We start from the raw sequence: 22,538 nt of genomic DNA, 5'->3' as shown, positions 1-22,538 counted from the left end.
CTTGATGATGGGTCAGTTTTTTGTCCTTAGAAGCGACCAGTCTTACCTTGCATAAAAAAATCCCTGGAGGCTGCAATATTCTAGGTGCCAGATCCTCTTATCCCGTAGTCAGAATCCTCCAACTTAATGGATTGACACGAACCTATTTGGTGATCATGGCTTGGGTTCCCTTCTCAAGGCTAAAGAATGCAAAACTTATTAGACTCTCATACTCTGTTCACACTGGAAAAGGGATTTTTCTAAAATGTTTTTAGGCAATCCATTTATATGAAATGCTAATTTCACTGAAGGAGAACCAAACTCTGACTATGCTGATGAACAGGACACAAATTTAGCTAATGAAATCCTAATTAATTTAAATCATTAAGCTGATTCTTAAAGACGGTGATATTGATCAAAGATAAAAATAATGGAAACACAGTGGCCTTGGCTGGAGTGTGGGATTTCCAATGGAATGCTAGCAGTCCTCATTCTATAGGGTAATTGACCTATTAATTCCTGAATAGAGTAATTGGCTGTGTCTAGGGACTAACTGTAACAAACGCATGCACATTACATTCTCTAGACAGAAGAATTTTTAAATAAATTGCTGTCATTTTATAATTGGTTTGTAGATATCTTGCAGTCATGTGGTTCTATACTACATCCATGTCCATTTGGGGCATCTGAATATCCCTCCTCAATCGTTTTCATGCCTCTCTTGTGCTATCTCTCTTAGACCTGTAGGTGTGTCCTGCTCTCTTCAGACCTCTCTGGATTTGGGAGAAGTCTTTTCTTCTTTCTACAACTGTCTTCAAGATTCTTTGCCTTCTAGGCTGCTTTTCTCCTCTAGGAGATCTTTTTGCAAACAAAAATAAAGTAGCCTCTGAGTAGCTTCTGCAGGTATAGCTAAGGAATACAAGGAACCCAGATGTTTTTGCAAAATGAGGGAATAAATAAAAATACAACAAACAATATAAAAAGTAATTTATCAAATTATTATGCCACAAAAATTATTTTATATGAGAGAAGGAAGTTGGGGTTGATTCCTTTGGTTTTGGCAAATAACAATGAGCTGATCCCTGGTCTAGGAAGAGGAAATACCAGGCTGGCCAAGGACTTGATCTCCAAGCACGTGCACCATAATAGACTCTATATATCCTGAATAAAAAAGCTGGGAGAGTACAAGAATATTTCAGAAGAAGCAGCTGTAAACCTGTATGCTATGTTTCTTATAAGAACCCTAAGCTGGGCTTACCAGAAGAGTTATAATTTCCCCATGTGTCCTCCCTGTTGACTACTATGGGCTGCGTAAAAAGGTGCTGAGTGCACAAATAATTTGGAAAATGTTTGGTTAAAAAATTGTTTTATTTACTGTAATCTTCTAGGGGAAGATGAAAAATAGTCTGCTCTTGCCTGTCAAACAGGAAAATTCTTATTGAATTTTAAAATCTCAGTTTAATATGAACTTCTCCATAAAGCCTTTTTGGATTTGCCTGGAACCTTTCTGTAGACTATGCTACTGCTGTACCTTGTATGTCCTCCCCAAGATAGAAGTTACCAAAAATATCATAATTAATTATTAGCTGGGTTATTGTCCTGCTAAATGTTTTTCATTTTCGTATTTATAGCCCCCAGCCAATGTCTTGCACACAGTAAGCGCGGGGAATGTTTGTTTAATGAATAATTGGGTGACTAATGGAAAAAAGTTCGTAACTAAATGGGAGGAGCAGAGAGCGGAGGTGGATAAACATTCTCTTTGGGGATGGAAAGAGGAACGTCTTTCCTTCTAAAACTGGTAGTAAGAAAGCAGGCCTGTAAAACAAATGTAAATGAAATTATAGAGGTGCAAGTGGAAAGTTAACAGGATTCATTCCTGTTAGACTCTTTTCTCTGTTATAAACATGATGGTTGGAGGAGTGGATTGAAAATGGGTAGACAGCTTCAGAAGTGAGGTCTAGACTGAATATAGTTGTTGTGGGAAATAGAAGAGCTCTTTGGAAAAACACACAAAAAATCATTTTTCAGTGACAATAAGAACCTAACTGCAGGTGGATTCCATTAACTTTAAAACATCTCAGTGCAGTAATACTGAACAACTTGGGACCAACATCATGTTACCACTCCATATGATGAACACTTTCCAATGCAGAGAAGAGGCCACACCCAATATACTTACAAATATCGTCTTCGAGCTACAGTTTCCAACATTAACTATTCAAAGTTTGCATAAAGCATGCAGGAATAATTAGTCCTTAAGAGTTTCTCCACTAGCAGACATCTGGCACTCAACCAGCAGCCTTGCTGTATGAAAAATATGCAAGGATAGGAAATTAGTGTGAGGCAGTTCTAGAAGTGAAGCAGGAGACTGACCTGTGAAGTGAAGGAGGAATTGGCTCCTAGAGATGGGACACTCCAAAGGACTTTGTAAAATAGTACATGTGTTCGAAAAGTGTGACATGAAGAAAAATTTTTCACCAAACACCAGATTTAGGTCATGATTTATTCCACTAGCAAAATAATATGTGTAGTAAGAGTCCTAAAGAGTTATCAAATTTGCTTTTCAGAAAATTTGATAGAGTATTATTTTGCATAACTTTGGACTATTTTACTTAAGAAATGTGAAATTTTAATCAAGAAAAAATGTTTTCCACCCACATCTCTTCATGCTTGACAAATATGATTGATAATATTTGCCAAATACTTCTATTTTCCTTTTTCTTTAAGGGAGGTAACTAAGGAGATTCATTTTTAGAATTGCCAACAGCTGGATAATCAACACCAAGCTCCTATCTCTTGCGTAGGCAGCAGGTTGAAAAATGAAATCCTGTCTTATTTGCATATCCCAAAGAGAGGGTCTGAAAGTGATTTATAGTTTCATTACTAGGTATTTATAAAAATTGATTAAATTCTACCAGGGACTTATATTAGCACTTCCAAAGTAAAACAAAATCTTATGCCCACTACTGTTTTCCAAGAAATTTAAAAATATGCTATGATCCACGTATTTTTTTCCAGAACATTCTTAATTGGAAAGGAAATCAATGAATTAAGATGTTTTTTTCCATGACATGGACTTTCTTTTTTTCTTTTAGCCTCATATTATCTAATATTGAATGGAATTTATAATATACTCACTAAAAGCCATTTCATTCTGGCAAAGGCATATAATGTTTTAGTTTACTAAGATATTATGGGGAAGAAAAAACATTAAATTGCTTTTGTGACGCAGTCTGAACGTGTTTCTCCATTCACATTGTTTCACCATAGCCAAAGACTTACTAGAAGGTATAGTCTAAATGCATGTTTCTGTTTATGGTGAAAAGAGATTTCCTGGTCTCTTACCTTAGCCAGCACATGATGAAAAGAAAGTCATCATTATACGTTTCTATTCAACACTGTGCCTGTGGGGTTGTGGAAACATTTTTATCCTCATAGAAATTTCTAATCCATTCATCAGTATGGAATAATTCATATGAGGAAAATGTGAGACATTACCCCAATTAAATTGTAATAAAAGAAATGTCATACCCACCTGTAGCAGTTTGATATTATTGATGAATTCCAAAAAGAAATATTGGATTATGTTTGTAAATTGATCCTTTCCACTGGGTCTATTAGGTTATATTGGATTCATAAGTTTACTTGATTAAGTAATTATGTAAACCTCTTATAAGAGTAGGGCATTGAGTTCCCACCCTTTGATGGGTGGAGTCTCACAGATAAAAGACATGGCAAAGGACAGAGTTGGGGTCTATTAATGTTGGAATTTTGGTGTTGGAGTTTGATGCTGAAGTCTTAAGCTGGAGCTCCAGGGAGAGAGACAGAGCCGTTCACCTGATAGTCTACAGCTGACCTTGTGGAGAAAACAGAGGAGCTGAGCCCAGAGGAACCCAGGAAGCCTGAACCCTCGCAGATGTCAGCAGCCATCTTGCTCCAACATGTGAAAATAGACTGTGGTGAGGGAAGTAACTTATGCTTTATGGCCTGGTACCTGTAAGCCCCTACCCCAAATAATACCCTTCATATAAACCAATTTCTGGTATTTTGCATCATCACCCCTTTGGCTAATATACCACCTAAACAGTCAGTATATAATATACTTCAAAATTGGAAATTTGCAATGTAGAGTTAACAGAGGGTATTCCCTTTTGAGGCATTTGCAGTAGTCTCCCTCAGCTATCCACAGCCAAGCCTTCACACTCTTGCTCTCATTTTTATTATTCCTCATTCTTTTCGAAATGTCATCGATGATAAAGCTACCCTTTTCCTGTATCTCCTCTCCACCCTTCCTCAGCCCGTGTCAAAATCATCTCACTTCTCACAGGTTAAGTGCCCAGGGCCTCAGAGAGGTAAACAAGTGGCAAGGGCACCACTGGGGATGAACGACGTCCTGTGGGCGTGAAGCCGCTGTGAACGGGATCTCCTGAAGCTGTTATGGCAGTTAAGAGACGACCCCACTGAATCAGGCCAGGCTTGGACCCAGATAACTGAAGTCCTTTACAAACAAATGGAACTTAAACAGAAAGAGAGCGAGAGAAGTCATGGGGAGCAGCCAGGGCAGGAGGTCAACGCAACCCAGAAAAGAAAGGGAAAGTTGAAACCATGCTCAGGGCCATGAGACACGAAATCCAAGGAACCCCCAAGATTGCAGTCAACCAAAAGATACCTACCCTGGGAGGAAGCAAGCCTTCAGGCCTCTGAAACCTCCAGCCAATAAATTTCTGTTGTAGGGTATTTGTTTTAGCAGCCAGGAAACTGAAAAAGCCACTTGGTTGTCTACGTGCAAAATTCTAAACCTAAGACACGGGCATGCCTTCTGCCTCCGGAAAGAGAACGGTGTGAGTGTACAGCTGCCACCTTGATCCACATGATGAGCCAAGACATAGTAGCAGAAAACGATAGGCTCACAATCAATCCTGTAGGACTAAGAATGTGCCGTAGCTTCCTTGTTTTCTAATGGCAGTCTAACATGATTTCACTGGTGTCAAACCTTTGCCTAGCCGTGGCTTCTGCCATTCCTGCACTGACTTAGCGCCACGGTGAGCAACAAGTCGGTGTCCTGTCAGGTCAGAACACCGGGTTCCTAGACAGTGGGACCTTGATACAAGAAGGAACGAGTTTCCTGCTGGGAAGTTGTAATTTATTCCCCAAAACTGTGTGTACTTGCTGTCAGAGGGTGCAGTCGTTTCAGAGAGAGAATCTGGACAAGACTTTGGTGATATAATAATTGTCAGCATTTATCCGTGGTCTTCCATGTGTTATACAGTGTGTTAGAGCCTTTAGATTCATAACTCCTTATCAATAACTTGACCCAGGTTTTTTGTCTAGTAAGTGGCCAGGATCAGTATATAAAACTAATTCTCTCATTCTAGAACCTGTGTACTCATTCCACTAGATAAGTATTTTTCAGGTCCCCATGACACTTTTAAAATTTATTGAGAACCTCAAAGAGCTTTTGCTTTAATGGAGTATATCTTTTAATATTTATCATAATGGGACTTAAATATAAGAAAATTATAAGATATTTTGTCTATGAAATCATTTAAAATAAAAATATCCTACCTTTATTTATTAACATGAATCAGATAGTTTATGAAATGTTTATTTTGCAAAAGAAAAAAAATAGAAAAGTGGCATTGTTTCGCATATTTTTGTAAATTTCTTTACTGTCTGGCTTAAGAGAAGACAGATTTATGTGCACCTGTATTCGATCTGTTGCTATATAGTGCTTTGGCTGATGTATACAAAGAAATTGCATATCCTCGTCCAAATATGGAGTTGGAAAGAGAAGAGCATTTTAATAGCATTTTTAGATAACTGTGAATTTTCTTCTTTAATATTTCACCTAATTCGACAAATTATCTTTTCTTACACTTTAATTGTAATGTGATATCTGAAAATGTTATCAACAAGCATTGTGTACCCTGTTACATTAAAATCCATTGGCCTATCTTCCACTTTGAATCATTTTTTACACACAAAATTTTTTTAAAAAACATGCATTGTTCATTTGGGAAAGATCAGTTCGTTGAGTTATGCAGAACTTTCACATGTTAACACGTTTCTTTATGCAATATAAAAAATATCACATTTGTTCGTATCACCACCAATGTCGTCTTTTTTTGGGACCCTGTCAAGCTCATAGTGGTGGTTAAACATTTTCTAAAATTCTAAGTTTCACTTGAAAGCTCAATTTTCCTTGCTGCCAATAAAACATGCTCTGTTGTTTTCCATCACTGGCATTTTCAAGAAAATAACTGTTAAATAATAACTGTTAAAGTCTGAGTACTGAACAACTCTTAGTTGTTCTTTCAAGTAAAATTAGTGACTAGTTTAGCTCACCACTCAAATAATTATATAAGGGTTTTGCTCAAAACAAGCATCATACTTTGATATACAGCATTATTAATGCTTTATATGTAATTCCATTTTGGCACACAGAATATTAAAAATACATGAAGCAAGTATATCCAGAGATCAATGATTTTCTTCCTGCTTCATCATAAACATGCTGAAGTGAAACCGGCTTTTTCCTTTCTTTCTTTCTTTTTTTAAAAGATTTATTTACTTATTTCTCTCCCTTTCTGCACCCCCCCCCCCTTGTCTGTTCTCTGTGTCTCTTTGCTGCGTCGTCTTCGTCTGCTTCTGTAGTCGTCAGTGGCATGGGAATCTGTGTTTCTTTTTGTTGCGTCATCTTGTTGTGTCAGCTCTCCATGTGTATGGCGCCATTCCTGGGCAGGCTGCACTTTCTTTCACCCTTACGGGGTGCACTCCTTGCAGGCATGTGCCTTAGGAGGATTATTTTTTAACTCTAGATTCTTTTCATTTGAATTACATATTGAAAAATATTTAAATTCCTGGTGGTGGTAGGTGGCAGGAAGCTATATATCTACTACCTATGTGGTAGAAGCTGGCTTGATGAAAGAAATGAGAACTGGTAAACTGTGGTGCTCCATTTTCTGGAGTATCAAGATGTACTGATCTCCCAGTTGCCAGGTGTACACAAAGACTCCTTTTTTAGACCTGCACTGTCCCATTATGCTAGCCACTGGGCACATGAGGCTATGAGCACTTAAAATATGTCTAGTCTCAGCTGAGATGTGCTGAGAGTGTAAAATACACATTGTATAATCACATAGTTATGCATTCATCACGCCAATCATTATTAAAAAACATTTTCATTATTTCAGTAATAATAATAAACAAAAAAACCAGACAAACAAAGAAATTCCTCCCTTCTTAATCTCTCTTTTTCCCCTGCTGTACATAGCTGCCATTTCTGGCTATTCTTGCACAGTTATTTGTTTATTGGGCAGTTTTATTGAAATATATTCACATACCGTATGATCTATCAGAAGTACATAATCAATGACTTTTTTTTGGCTGTTAAAAAGATCTTTATTGTAAAATTGTAAAATAAATAGAAAAACAGATTGAAAGAAATTACAAAATTTAAAAGAGAGTGCAAGGCCAGGTTGGGTTTAATATAATCAATTATAAGAAAAAGATAGTGCAGCAACATTCATTTATCTTCAACATCTGCATTCTTGCTAATTAAAATAATCTGTCTCGATCAATAATGATTTAGCATAATTACTGCTGAAAAAAGTGTTTTTGAGTTTTTCTGCCTCATAAAATTATGAGTTGGCATATTGTTATCTGCTATGATTTATTTTTCTTAAGAAGCTCACATACACACATATACTCAAACTCCATTCCATTATAGCAGAGAGGGAGAAAGAGAGCAAAATAAACACTGAAAACATACTATAAGGACCAATGTCAGAATGTCCAAATGAGTATAATTTCTTCTTTCTTTAACTCATCTTATTGGACTTAAAATATTGATCTTATTTTACCAAGAATTTAATTCTGACTTGAGTTTATTTTATGGCAAAGATTGGGAGAAATGACATGTTTAGAAAATATCTTTTTCTACATCATATGTTTTTTACTTTAATATATACTGTTTGATCCAGGCACATACTAAAATTGTTTACTATGTCTGAACAGTGAAAGCTAAAAAGTACCTGCAAAATACATATGTGTATGTATGTGTTTGTGCATTTAGAAATTAAATTAAAAGAAATGGGTAGCTTTAAAAATATAAAACACCTCAAATTCATTTAATTCATTTCTCCTGTACCAGTTCAGACTGAAGTAAATTTATTCCCATTATCCTCATTTCCCAATTCCATTAAGGAACTTATTTCATAGTTTATTGATGGGAGGAGAGAAGGCAGAGCATGATCCAAACTCTGACTTAATCACTTACCAGCAACACCTTAGTTTCCTTACCTTGAAAATATGCACAATGTATTCCATTTCACAGGGTTTTTTGAGACTCTGGCCAAAAAGGAAGAATGAATTTAGTAAGCATCCAGCATAGGAACCGAAGTGACTGGAAGCATAGCAGGCAACCAAGAAAAGTTATTTCCCCAATCATTTTTCCAAACTTGATAAAATAGGTATACTTCCCCTCACTGTTTTTCATTTCTGCATATATCTATATCTGCTCTTCTGACCTCAGGAAACTTCCTTCAATTCTGTATATTTTCCTCTGCTCTTTTCTTGTTTTAATTTTTTTTTTTTTAAAGAAGATTTAGATTACTTAAATGTTATGTAAAAAATGTAGGGAATTCCTGTATGCCCACCTTCTCCCCCTCCCACACTTTCCCACATTAACAACATTTTTCATTAGCGTGGTACATTTGTTACAATTGATGAACACATATTGAAACACTGTACAGACCAAGGTTTACAGTTTGCATTACTGTTAACACTTTGCCCCGCACAATTTTATAGGTTTTGACAAAATGTGTGATGGCCTATATCTGTCATTACAATGTCATGCAGGGCAACTCCAGTGTCCCCAAAATGCCCCCATATTGCATCTATTCTTCCTTCTTCCTCTCCTCAGAAACTCTAGTGGCCACTGCCTTTACATCAATGATACAAGTTCCTACATTGCTAGAATAATAATGTCTACTTTAGTCCATAATTGCTTTCTCGCCTTATGTTTGTTCATTCCTCAACCTTAAGAATGGTAATGCCCACTCTGCCTCTGATTGCCAGGGGACCTAGATCCCATGGGGCAGATGAATGGAGCTGTCTTGCTTGCAATTGCAGACACTTTCTGCTTCCTGGGGTGGGCGTTGTCCATCATCATCCTTTTGTCTTGGGTGAATCTGACCAACTGATGAGTAGGTGTTGCAACTCTGCTGAAATTGCTTTTTTCTTGTTAAAGTTTTTTCCTTACTCACTCTCACATGGCAGAGTATGCATTCATTTTGTTCTTTGTAATGAAACGTCCTTCAACTCTTGCTCTGAGGTCAGAGTTCGCTGTTCCTGTTCTCTGATGTGAATTGTCCCTTCATGGTTTGTTAGAGTAACTGGGAGTATTTGTGAAATTAGCTTTCCAGAAGGAACACAAAAATCCAAGGCAATCTAGAAAATGTGATTTATTATGTTTTGTAATGGCTAGCAAATATTGTTTGGAGAGTTGCAAATAGCGTGCTAAACTTTCAATCTTTCTTTAATTGTTTTAGATAAACATACAGAGTCTTAGAATTTTTCATTTTTGAACAATGTGAATTACATCAGCCACGTTTGCAAGTGACCAGTTGGTCAGGACTTCAGAGGGATCAGACAGGAGCCAAATATCCCTAGGCAGAGGAGGTACACAGAAAATCAGAGACTGAAAGCATCAGAGAAATTTGGTAATTTTTGTATCTTCTTTATTGTTATTTTTTTTGAGTTTGGCAGGTTTAGTGAAGCACTGAATTTCATATATAAGAACTTATTCTGGGCAGAAGCATATATGCAGAGAAATAACTGAGGCTAAGATTAGCATCAGAAAACATGGGTAGGACCAATGCAAAGAAAATATGGTGAAAGTGCTTGTGGGAAGTGGAAATAGTTTTGTTACTTATGTAGAAGATTGTGTTATATATTATGGCACATCAAAGTTTACTTTATTTGGTTATTTTCACATTTTCTAACAGCATATTATATTTCTCACATATCCAAAACTGAAATGATAATATGCATATTAATATATATATAATCATTTTGAATGAATATATATGAACACATATACATGTGAATATATATATATATATATTCCATATCACACACATTCCCAGCTTTCTAGTCTAATCTTAGTGCTCAAAATAGTGGCTATCTGACATGACTAGACATATTACTCTTTTTTCTCCAACATTATACCATAAATATACAGATTCCTTTCTGCTCAAAGCTATGGGAATTTTCTATGAGGACTCTACTCTGTGAAGTTTCTCAAAGCATTCCACCAGATGAGAAACTGCCCACGTCGGGAGTGGAAGCATATATTTCAATCTAATTAATATTTACCAAATGCTCACAAGATGTTTGGCTTTGTATGAGAACATACTGCAAATGCCTCTGCTCTGCTGTGAAGTATATATCTTTACCAAGTTTTAGCTCTGGGCTTGATTGCCTTCAAGGTGTTTCCTCATCAATAAGTAAAGAGGCAGTATATTAGGCAAGGTTCCCCAGAAAAACAGAAGTGACAGGAGAAATATATGTGTAAATATGATGAGATTTAGTGTAGGAATTGGCTCACGTGACTGTGGAGATTGGCAAGTCCAAATTTGTAAGGGCAGGCAGCAAGTTGGTAACTCTGAGGAAAGTTTTGATGAATTCCCTAGAAGTTGGCTGGCAAAAGTAGAGAGAAAAATTCTCCTTTCTGACAGCTGAAATCATCAGCTCTCCCTTTAAGGCTTGTCACATTGCTGATGTTGCCTGTAGGTACAATCAACTGACAAATGATTTTAAAGCACAAAATACCCTCCCAGTAACAATCAGGAAGCCAGTGCTGGCTTGACCAAACAACTGGATGCCATAATCATAGGCAACTGCACGTCTCAGTTCCATGCATCATCACCTGGAGTGGCGGAGGGGGGAGGATCCATGTCCAAGGTGGAGCACTGGCTTGACTAGCACATTGGTGCTCACTGTTGCCTGGATCCTCAGCCAAGGCTAGTCATTTCCTTCCGACAACAGCCTCTTTACCATCTTTTCTCACAACAATTAGAGTATGGGAGGTGGGTCTCCAAAATGAGTGTTCAAAGAGATCTAGGCATTATCCCATCATTATCCCATCCACTACATTCTGCTGATCAAACAGTAATGAAAGCCAGCCTGGTTACAAGGGTAAGAGAATTACAAGTCCCCTCTGAAGAGAAGACGCAGTGAAGAAGTTGTGGCTCTCTTTAGTCTACTGCATCAACTATTAAGATGACATTATTACTCCTTATCTCACATCTAAGATCACAGACCTTTTTGGCAATGATAGTGTTCGGATTCCCTGTTATTATTCTTCGTTTTCTCCAGATTTAAGTGCTGTGTCTTCTGCCCTGACACTCTTAGGACTGGGAGTAACTCTAGATGAGCTGATGTGCAATCAGGATGTAATATGCAGAAATGGGGTTTCATGTAAACCAGTTATAACCTATATTGCTGTCTGCCACCACTCCCATGCTCAGTAAGGTAGAAGGAGGGATCTTCTTGTGAGCAATCCAAAGATATTCTCACCAAGCAACCTTGGGAATAAATTGGCACAGTCTATGCAGATAAAGAAGGATGGTAAGGGATTTCCATGAGCCAGTCATCTTTAGAGTGCTAGGATACCTTAAAACTAGTCTGATGAAAAAATTGGCCCTGGAAATGAAAGTATTTCTTACACCTCCAAGGAAAGCACCTGGAAGCCAAGGTTCCAGCACATCTTCACTGATAGTCAACCGGGCTTGTGGGTTGGGAGTGTGGTCAGGTCATAACTGAGGCCGGATCCTTGCTGACATATTTGAGGCAACAAGGTCTTGGTGTTTCATCATGGACAGGTGTTCCAAAAAGAACTGTTCTTATCATCTCAACCAGATGACTTATTGTACCTATTGTTTTCAGTGAGAAGACATTTCAAACCCTGTCCGTTCATGTGAATTTCTCCATTACGTCCTTCTTCATATCTAATATTTATGAATCTATCTACTAATAAATTATACAAAATATAAGTAAATTATATTTATTTTCTTAGAGCTATTACTGCTATTACTGAAAACCTGCTTTGGAGCAGTGTTGGAAGTCCTCATCCAATAAGGAGGTGTTGACAAACCCGAAGCTTTCATGAGAATTTCCCCACACGCTGAATAAACAAAACATTGCTTCTGCTTCCTCCACTCAGCCAGCTGAAGGTGCCAGCTTCAGTCTTCTTTTCTCACAGTATACATATTCACTGAATGGCTTCATTTTTCCAGTTACTTTACCTGTCATCTACACTGATGGATTGAAAATCTATATTATCAAGCTCCATTCTCTCTCTCATAACATCTAGCTTCATAATTTCCATTTGCCTTCCCCTTATATAATGTCTCCTGGCTTCTCAAAACCAGCATATCTAAAATTAAACTCATTATTCCTTATTCCTCTCTCCTCCAAAACTACTTTTCTTGTTGTAATTTTCCTAACTAACTTATTGGCATACTCACAGTCATGAGGGATTCCAGGTGAAAGAAATAGTATTCTATGGCCCCTTCTTCTCTGTGTACTTAAATTTAATTATTCCATAAGTCTAGTAATTTACCTCAGAAACTATCTATGCTCATTAGTTCTTATTGTCCTATAATGCCCACTTAGCGCAGATCCTCATCTCTCATGTTTGGCCCGTTATAATAGGCTTTGATTACTCCTACTATCTCCTGACCTTTCTAATCCACACTCAGCATCCAAAGTGGCATTATCTTTCCACTGTAAAGATGCGATTATATCAATGCCTTTTCTTAGGATATTTTCCCTCTAAGAAAAGTCTAAAATCCTTAACATATTTAGAAGATCAGCAATGATCTGGCTTTAGTATAACTTTCAGCTTCATCATCATCTTGCTCTTCTCTCCTGAACTCTGGCCAAAATAGACAACTCATGATTCCCTCAAAGATGTAGCAAACTTTTACAACTTGGATGTCACACATTGCTTCTCCTCTTTCACGTAATTCTTTTCTCCTTGCCAACTCTGAAAAAAAAAATCCCTTCTCATCCCTTCAGAGCAAACTCAACATACATCGGCCCTGTGGAATCAAAGCCCCCTTTCAATTAGAGGTGGAGTGGGCATTGTCACCCCAGAATCCTCACGACTGGAGAATAAAATATGGACAAGAGTGGACTTACTGGTATTCTACTATAGACTTATTGTGATTCTAGTGATTGAAGAAATCATATCATTCATGGGGAGACAGTAGACAATAGAGTTGCTGAAGGGAGAGGGAAAATGAGGTACAATATGGGGACATTTTTGGGACTTGGAATTATCCTGAATGACATTGCAAAGACAGATATAGGCCTTTATATATCCTGCTATAATGTCTAGAATGGAGTGGGATGGAGTACAAACCATAATGTAAACTATCACCCATGCTATGTGGCAATGCTCCAAAATGTGTTCATCAATTACAATGAATGTACCACACTAATGAAAGAAGTTGTTAATGTGGCAAAAGTGGGAGGTGTGAGGAGTGGGGCATATAGGAATCCCCCATATTTTTTTATGTAACATTTTTGTAATTTAAGTACCTTTTTTAAATAAATAAATATATATTTTTAAAAAAGAGAACAAACTCAAAATACATGCTTTATGAACTAAGATCTGTCAAGCAAAAATAATCACTCCTTATTCTGTGTTCCCATGGTACTAAATAGCTCCACCATGGCACTAAGTAAGTTTTTGCCCACTTGATTGGACAAGGATAGTGTTTTGTTAATTTTATATTCTTAGGGCACTATGTAAGACTGGACATATAGTATATACACTCAATGTTCATAGAATGAATTAGAGATTAACTTAGAGAACTTTCAGCCCAACCTCTTTCCCAAAGCTTAATTCCTTTCTACAATAGCTCTTAGAGACATTTATTCAGTCACCTCTCTAACACTACCTGGGACAGATAGCCTAAAGTTTAGAGATATGCCCTTTTATTGTTGAGCAGCTAATATTTCAAGTGTGTTCTCTCATGTTGGTCTTAAATTTTGTCTCTGAATCAACCCCTCCTCCATTCCTCCATTAATTTTATTTCTATTATTTGAAACAACCAGTAATTAAGTCAATTCCTCTTTGATATGGCAACATTTCAATAGTTGAAGACATCTGTTACACCTTCCCTGTTTTCTCTTCATAAATGTAAGTATCCTTAACTCTATTACAGATTCCCCTAATCCTCTGCTCTTCTCTCTATACCATCCAGATTGTACATGTTCTCCTTAAAATGCAATGCCAGAAAGAGATCCAGTCAGATGCATTTAGACAAGGGCACATGTGGTAGAGCTCTTAATTACACTCATCTGAATGTGTCATTTCCTGTAAGACTGCTGATGAGTCTACATTGGCAAGAGTTACCTCTCTGCTTCTAGTCTCGGCATCCCCTATCTTTCATAATTTATGTTGAGCTATAGAAGAAATAAATTGTTCACTCCAGTCCTGACCTTTAAATAATGCTGGTTTGCCCATGTATCATGTTTGAATATAAACTTCATGGAAGGATTAAAACCCAAATCTGAGATTTGCTCAGCCTACTGTCTAATTTACTGTCTCATCATACTTGTTCTCATTTCCATTATGTACTGCCTTGGCTTTTTAATTTGCTACCTATACCTACTGCAAATCATTTTTATTTTGATGACTAGTTTTCTAATTAACTAAAATATAAATTCCCTATTACTGTTATCAACATCATTACCCGTAATAGGTAGTGAGCACTGGGTACTTCATATGTGTCAGTTCTCATATTAGATGCTTTAAGTAAATTATCTGGTTTTAAAAAGGGAATTTCTGTAAACAATAGTCCATCAGAATTGGGGTGAACACCTACTTAAGTGGTGAAAGTCTAGAGTCATAACTTTCTTAACAAATATTTCTCTGCCTCTAATTGTTCTCCTGAATTAGAGATTCTTATAATACCTATACTCTTAATTTATATCCCCTGTAATGATTTCTGGGCCAAAGTGGGTGATAGCCAGGCAGTTGTGACCTAAGGGCAAAGAGGCCAGGGAGTTGAGACTCTGACAAGAACATGTTGGAAATGATGACTCATGGAGGTCTAGAATAGAGAGGAAAGGAAATAAAGATAGGAGAGGACAGATAAATAAAGATGGAAAAGACAAGGGAATGGAAATCTCAATAAGAATATGAAATGAGAGGAGAATTAGAGGTTGTGATAAAATAGCAAGTCATTCGAATTTTAAATTTCAGGGCAGCAAGTTTTCTGTATGATGGCAAGGTGAATGGCTAACAGAAAACCAAGGTAAAAGCAATTGGAGGACAGGTTAAAACACTGAAATTTTATGACTATTACTCATGGCCCTATGTTTTCTGGAACTGAGTGGATTTATTGGGAACTCAGTGGACAGAAATAATACACTTAGGTAAAAAACATCATATACAGATAGGAGAGTCACAGAAGAGAATATTATAGGGGTGGACAGCTACAGATATATATTTTTTTAATCTGAAAAAAAGGATTGATGATGATCAAACAGCTGCACTGGGAGGTTTAAAGAATACTAAGTACACCTATGGTTCTCAGCTCACCTGCCCTGTTATTGAGGTGTGTTGCATAAAGGGGAATGATCAGCAAATGCTTGTAAAGGCTACAGAGGAAGCCATAGCCTTAAGGTCAGCCTGGCTTCACCTAGCACTAAAAGGTGGATGGCATGCTCAGTTATGAGAGCAAGGATGTTGGGATGTTTGTTTACTCATGGATCACCTGGACGTAAAGTGGGAAAGTCTGGGAGAAAAGGGAGTGGGGAGGGGGCTTGTGTCTCGGGTGAGAAAACATATCTCAAGTGGAGATAAAAATAAAGATAACCATAGGGACTTAAACTTTGGCATGAAAAGAGGCATCTTGAATATCTCGATAACTTGAACATCTTGGTGTAATTGTTTGGATTTTCCTTAGCTTGGGATAGGTGGTGTAAGTGGATTTTGTTTCCAAGAGTAAACATGTGTTAGAAATAACAGCAGCCCCTGGTGGAGGAGGCGTGGTGGTGGCAGATGAAGGCAGGGGGCTCTCTGAAGGAATACACTCAGGATCTGAAGATATTATGCTTCTAAGATGGTTATTAAGTAGAACAGAAGGTGTCTTAATTTTCCAGGGTTGCTATAACAAAAAACCACAAACTGATTGGCTCAAGCAATAGGAATTTATTGACTCACAGTTTGAAGGCTGGAGTCCAGGCCCTAGGCAACTCGTGGTGCTTGCTGGCATCTGCCTCCGTCACATGGAGGTCCGTCTATTTCTGTCCCTTCCTGTAGTTTGTGCATTTCCTTTGCTTATTAAGACTCCAGTTATACCAGATTAAGGCCTGCACTGAGTCAGTTTGTCCTCACCTTAACAGCATATTCGAAGATCCTATTTGCAAATGAGTTTACACCCATCCACGTGACCAACAGTTAGGACCTGGACAGGTCTTTTGGGGGCAGATTATTCAATTTACTAGAGAAAAGATTTAGATGCATCTCAATCCAAAAGCCACGTTATTTCCTTTATATTTAACTGCATTGTCCCTTTCCAATTTCGAAGATAAGAAATGTGCATACCACCAGCCTACTAGCACAGTGGAAAAAATGATAAACTTGTCCACAATAACAAGTAACTGGAGGAGTTCAGATAACAGAAACATGCATAGGTCTGATGTTAGGAATTAAAAACCCAGTTATGGGCAACCAAGGAGAACATCTAACTCATAATGATGTCCATTGGAAGAATTTTTGGGTTTCAAAGATCAGAAAATAAACACATTAATCTGACTCAAACCACATTGAGTTTAGAAGGATGTTGGGGCGTGGAGCCAAATATGCCTTTAGTTATGGTAGAAAGCATATTTTATTTGATGTCCAAAATTAGGGGTTCAACTTCTAGCTCTTCTTGCCAACGGTTGTGTCATTCTGGGTGAATGATTTTATATCTGCAGTTTCCTTAGCTATAAAACAAGGGTGATATCTGTTGCATAGTTTCTCATGAAGAGTAAATGAGAAAATACTTTTTCTCATTTCAAATGTAAAATTTTTAAAAATTTGACAAACTGGAGCCTTTATCATACACTGATATTCTCACTGTCCTGTATACACTGTCACCAGGTTAATTGCGTACTTTGAACATACCCCTTCCTTGATTAATTTCAAATAAGAACCATCGTCCTTTTTAGTCTGAGTCTCAAGAGGTCTCTAGCCTAGTCAGAACCTACCTTTCTATCATGATTTCCTAGTATAATTTCACAGAAGTTCTCTGCTTCAGCTAAAATGGTTTATTTGATAGCCAGTAAGCATAGAGAAATTTTTATCTTTAAACCTTTTCTTATATCATTGTTTTGTGGCAAGTAGAAGATGTCAGTCCACAAACTCAGCTCTCAGGAATTTTAACTTGATTACTCCTGGACTGAATTTTGTTATGACACCTCAGGCAAAGTATTAGAAACTTAATCTCAGACAAATTGTCCTCCCTTCCTCAAACATACAAAATTGTCCCTCCTTGCCTGTTAAGGTTTTTTTCCATCCAAGGTTTCAAGTAATAACCAAGAGAAGCCAACTGGTCTGGGTGGGCATCTATGTAAGCTAGAATTTGATGAACTCTCAGTTGTCTATCTGGTGCTAGGCCTCGATGATTCTCTACTATTTCATGCCAATTTGGGAGTATTCAAACTTCATTCCCACTAGGGCCATGGGAATTTTATGTGGTGTTCTCAGACTCATCAGCTTAAACATGCCAGATCCTTTATACTCTGGGAATCTATGATTTTCCCAGGAAATTGCCATGAATTTAAGTACAGGACCTCTTTTAAAAGGATTAAAAACATCAGTGAAAGGGCCACATGTTCCCCAAATTTCTGCTCATGTTTTGATTCCCATCTAAAGTCCTTTCCTTTCCCTAATTTAGAGAATCTTTTTCTGGGTTAGAGGTGGGACGAAGGGGAACATTCAATTATTCATCTCTAACCTCTCACAAATCTATTGTCCTAGATATAGATACTACATGTTTCTTTGAGGGTCAGAATTTTGTTCAGTTATCACTTTCAATGAGAAAATCTCTATGAAATGGCTAAGTATGAAGGTTAGAAATATGGGTTTTCTAGTTTCTAGTGTAAAATTCTCAAGAGAACTTTACATTAGTCCTGGAATAGGAGATTTGACTTGATTGAAGAAGTAGATGGAAGGCAGTGGGACTCTCATCCTTACGATGTGGTAAGAGAAGCAGCCATTTGGTTGGACTGTGGTACATAGGGTATCGGGTCTAGATTCAGGTACTTCAGCTGTGGCAGCAGGAGAGTTGATAGGAAAAACTCAGGATTTTGGAGGTTTTTTCTTTTTCACCTTAAGTAAAAAATTTCAAGAAGGAAAGATTGTTAACCTAAAAGAGGCCAATCTGAAGACACAGAAGGGAAAAAATTCATGGCATGGTAAAACAAGTACTCTCTACCTGGAAGCAATAATCTGTAGTGCCTAGAATATTTGTAATTTGAAATTTGGTTTACTGAGAAAACCAAATGATTTCCTGCCATTTATGGTCCATGTGAAGAAGGGCAAAGAGTTGGGATTATTAAAAAAAGATTGTATTGGGGCAAAAATAATCCTACTATCCATAGTCTTTGAGGTACCTTTTATTAAGCATTCTTTGAGTTTGAATAAAGGTGGAAATCAATCTCACTCTGAGATGTGCCTGGTATATAGCATGAGAACAAGTGATAATAGACAGCACCTCCCCACTTGAAGCTAATTTCCTTTTTCTCTGAGGTAGATGTTAAAATGAAGACTATTGACTGGATAACCAGGAAAAATGGGCTATGTATAGCTGCCTGTTCAAGTGGACAGAAATGCACAGGATCAAGGACTAAAGTAAGACTGAAACTCTGACTGTCTATTAGCTCATGGAATTTAGCAGAAGCAAATAGACCAAAACTGACTACACTTTCAAGTCAGATGTATTACCAAAGAAACCTCAAACATGGCTGAAAACAGCCAGTGATTCTTCATCCCCTGACTAATCTACAGGTTCCAGAACTCATTCAGCAGGACTGATAAGAGAGTGCATTACCTGGGAAGACAATTGTCCCCTGAAGTGGCCCTTTAGAGAAATGCACAGAGAGCTCCTCCCAGAAAGTTGTCTTCTGAGCAGCCCTCCTAGCTGACCATAGGACCAACAATTTAAGCTGTCAATTATACATTCTTTGTCATTCTCTTCTATTTCCAGGGAGGATTTTCATGGATGTTACCATATTTTTTTCTCTGTGATTATGTAATTGGAACACTGGGGGTGGATAAAATACCTTTTAGCCACAGATCACTAAAGGGCATAGAGCTGTAGCCAGCCCAGTGGAGAGTCTGACATGTCACCAAATGATCTTGTAAATAGGGAGGAATGTAAAAAAAACCAGAACATTCTGAGGTCTTTCTTTGGGAGAAATTGAATGTTTTCATATTGTTGTGGGGATTTTTGAAAGGTACATAGAAGAGAAAGTATTTGTGTATGTTTGCCTGTGTGCACCCATGAAAGTGATTTGGAGAAACAGAAGGAATGGGCATCATGGTTATTTTCTACATGTCCCTTCTATTGTGTGTCCCCTTGCGGTTTAGAGATGGAGTGGGACACAGAATTCAGCCTGCAAATTGTTCTTGGTTGGTTTTAACTTCTTGCGATGGTGATAAAATCAGGAAATCAACAGCTAAGTCAACAGGGCATGTTATTACTAGGGGCAAAGTGATTGGTTCAGGGATTTACTGCTGCAGCCCTCTTGATACCCTAAGGGAAGGCATGCTACCTTAGTATGAAACTTAGAATGATGGTACATAGAGAAGAAAGGAGAAGGTGTTTTTTATTCTATCATTAAGCCCTTTCAGCCTTGAACCCTCTCAACCTTCTGGTTTAGTGATCTAACCAATTATTTCATTGCCTAACTAAACTGAAATTTTTTTGTCATGTAATTTGTAACAGGAAAAGTCACAATTGACACTACTATTTACGTTATTAAGCAACTCATATTTTTATTCAGTTTTCATGTGTTTGTGCTTGCTCAACCAATTAAAGTATACATTCTTGGAGAACAGAAGCCTTGCCTTATAGCCCTATTTCTAGCACAGTTCCTCAGGCATAGTAATGGTTGATATAGGTTTGTGAACTAGACAGTCAATGGGTCTGACATGACTGGATTAGTTTGACTTCAGATATAGCCCATTATGAACATGTTTTTAGATGTTTCTGATTGCTTCTAGAAACAATAACTTGAAAAACAACCCTTTATTTTAGTCACACTGTGGTTTATATCTAACTCTAAAATGTGATTTCCAAAATACATGCTTTCCTGGGCAATTCTTTAAGGTGGTCTATTTCTCTGTAGACACTGTCTTCAGACAACTTCCTACAGGTCTGGACTCACTTCTTACTGAAACTCCAGAATGAATAAAACATTGACAATGAATTCACTGTGAGAGCTGTGCCATAGAAATCAAGTCATTGTTTTTAATTGGATATGTTTCTTTAAAATTATCTGGGGAGTCAGACATTTTCCTTTTAGGATTGCAGAACGTGAAATCTGCATTGTGTGGCTGAATTAACCATTGCCAAAAAACCCCAAATATTTAGGAAATTTTCTCTATGTATAAATATTGATCTCAAACTTGTTTTGCTTCCTCCAGTGAAGCAAGAGCATATAAGTTCATGACCCAGTTACATACTGTTTGATTTTCTCAGCTCAACCGCATAACTGCCCACTAGAAATCCCTGAAGTAAAATTTATTGTTATTTTATGAAAGTAGTTTTAAAAAGCCAATGTTAAATGAAAATAGTTTCATCTCTTACAGTTGTACACGTTCCTCTTGCTCAAAATTATAAATACTCTAGCATAGATTGTGTTCAAATATCTCATGTAGAGTTGAGGTTTTTAAAATAACTATGCATGAATGTTGTAACCTACTCTCTTGTTAATAAACTCTCATTGGATTAATAAGAGTAAGTGAAGTTTTTGTTTGTTTGTTTGTTTGTAATTACAGAGTCTGAAGATTGCCAGGTTTCTTTAAAACTCTTTCAAGGTTATTATGCCTTTCCTTTTCTTAGCCTACAATGCATGGGGTGTTAGCATCTGTTATAATACAACCCTGGATAAATATAAGATTTTTTGTACCATCTGTTTTCTGCTGTTTTCATGAATCCTTTGTTAATTTTCAAGACCTTTGACTCCTCAATTTAGAAGTTCTTGTCTTGTCACCTGAGGAGCAACAATTGGATGAGGATTTAGTATTCCTGTAAGTTTTGTTTTTGTTTATTTGTATTTTCTGAATATTCTGAGTTTTCTGTACAAGTTTACAAATGGCCACAATTTATTGACATCATAACAAACATGGTTTTATAACAAAATATTTTTATGAATTCCTCTCTGAATCATCTTGCGCAGGAATTTAGAACTATTAATAAGCATACTTACAGTAATTTGTCTTTTAAAAAATTTAAGACACTTTTGTCCATGACCTTCTGCAAAGATAGATGAATGAGCAGCAAAGAAATACTTAACTTTCCAAAGACATGATCTTTCTGAGTGCATTATCTTCTCATTTTTTCCCATTTACTTTTCTCTCTTTTTTTCCTCTCTCTGTCTCTATTGTTTTACATTTCTAGGAACAAATGGAAAGCTATTCCAGAAGTCTGTGATAAAAATAAAATGGCATAATGCTACACTGTCCACTTTGAAAACAGAAAGCCCACTTGAGCAAGAAATCAGTAAAGGCAGAGTGACAAGAACTGGTCTGGGAGTCCAGAAAACTAGTTTGCCAATAAACATCATAATATTAAGCAAGTTTGTAGCATCCACCCATTCTTTCTAATTTTACTAACTGCTGTAATTAATAAGTGCAGACACTCTACTAAATGCTATGAGGACATGCAAGATAGGCAACACAGACAATGTCTGCAGCCACAGGGCTAACATTCTCACGGGACAGCACAGAAGTATATAGTGGGACCAGTGCTAGGGACAGAGAGAGCAAGGAGCTGGAGAGATGATGGTAACAGCAGCTGGCCCCATCTGAGGGGTACAGGAGGCTTTTTTAAAAGAGACATCCTACCTGAGACTTGAATCATCAGGAGAAAATTAGCTAGGTAAACGTGTAGAGAAAGAAGACTCTGAAAACAAGAGGGCATAGGATTGGGGAACTGAAAGAAGTTCAGTAGAGTTGCATCAGAGAGCAACTCCTTGGCATGAGGTCAGGAGAACAGGTAGGGCTGGTTTTCAAAAGATAAAGTTAAGTAAGGGAGCACAGGCAAGCTATTCCTGATACAAAGAAAGGGGAGGAATACTGGGGAAACAAGGATTTCTGGACAGTACCAAGGGTAGAGTTAGCCAGAGAACATGGAAAACAAGAGGCACTGTCCTTGATCATTTGAATCCTATCCAGTGAAAACACACGGCACTCTTCCTGGTCTCTGTGGCAATCTCTGTTTCTGATTTCACAAATATAAGAAAGAGCCAGAAACAACAAGTTAAAA

General features: G+C 37.4%; 1 long non-coding RNA gene across 1 annotated transcript; it reads right to left on the bottom strand.

Moving 5' to 3' along the window:
• Window positions 1-16,196: 16,196 nt before the first annotated feature.
• LOC139439033 (uncharacterized) lies at window positions 16,197-22,189 on the bottom strand. Its single transcript, XR_011648840.1, has 3 exons — window positions 22,118-22,189; window positions 21,181-21,264; window positions 16,197-18,376 (listed from the first exon to the last, which is right to left on the bottom strand). It is a non-coding gene; the product is annotated as an uncharacterized lncRNA (long non-coding RNA).
• Between the last annotated feature and the right edge of the window lie 349 nt (window positions 22,190-22,538).

The sequence above is a fragment of the Dasypus novemcinctus genome, chromosome 1 (genome assembly GCF_030445035.2).
Source record: "Dasypus novemcinctus isolate mDasNov1 chromosome 1, mDasNov1.1.hap2, whole genome shotgun sequence".
NCBI classification, from domain to species: Eukaryota; Metazoa; Chordata; class Mammalia; order Cingulata; family Dasypodidae; genus Dasypus; species Dasypus novemcinctus.
The sequence above is the reverse complement of the archived record's forward strand: the minus strand, read 5'-3'. Positions and strand labels throughout refer to the sequence as shown.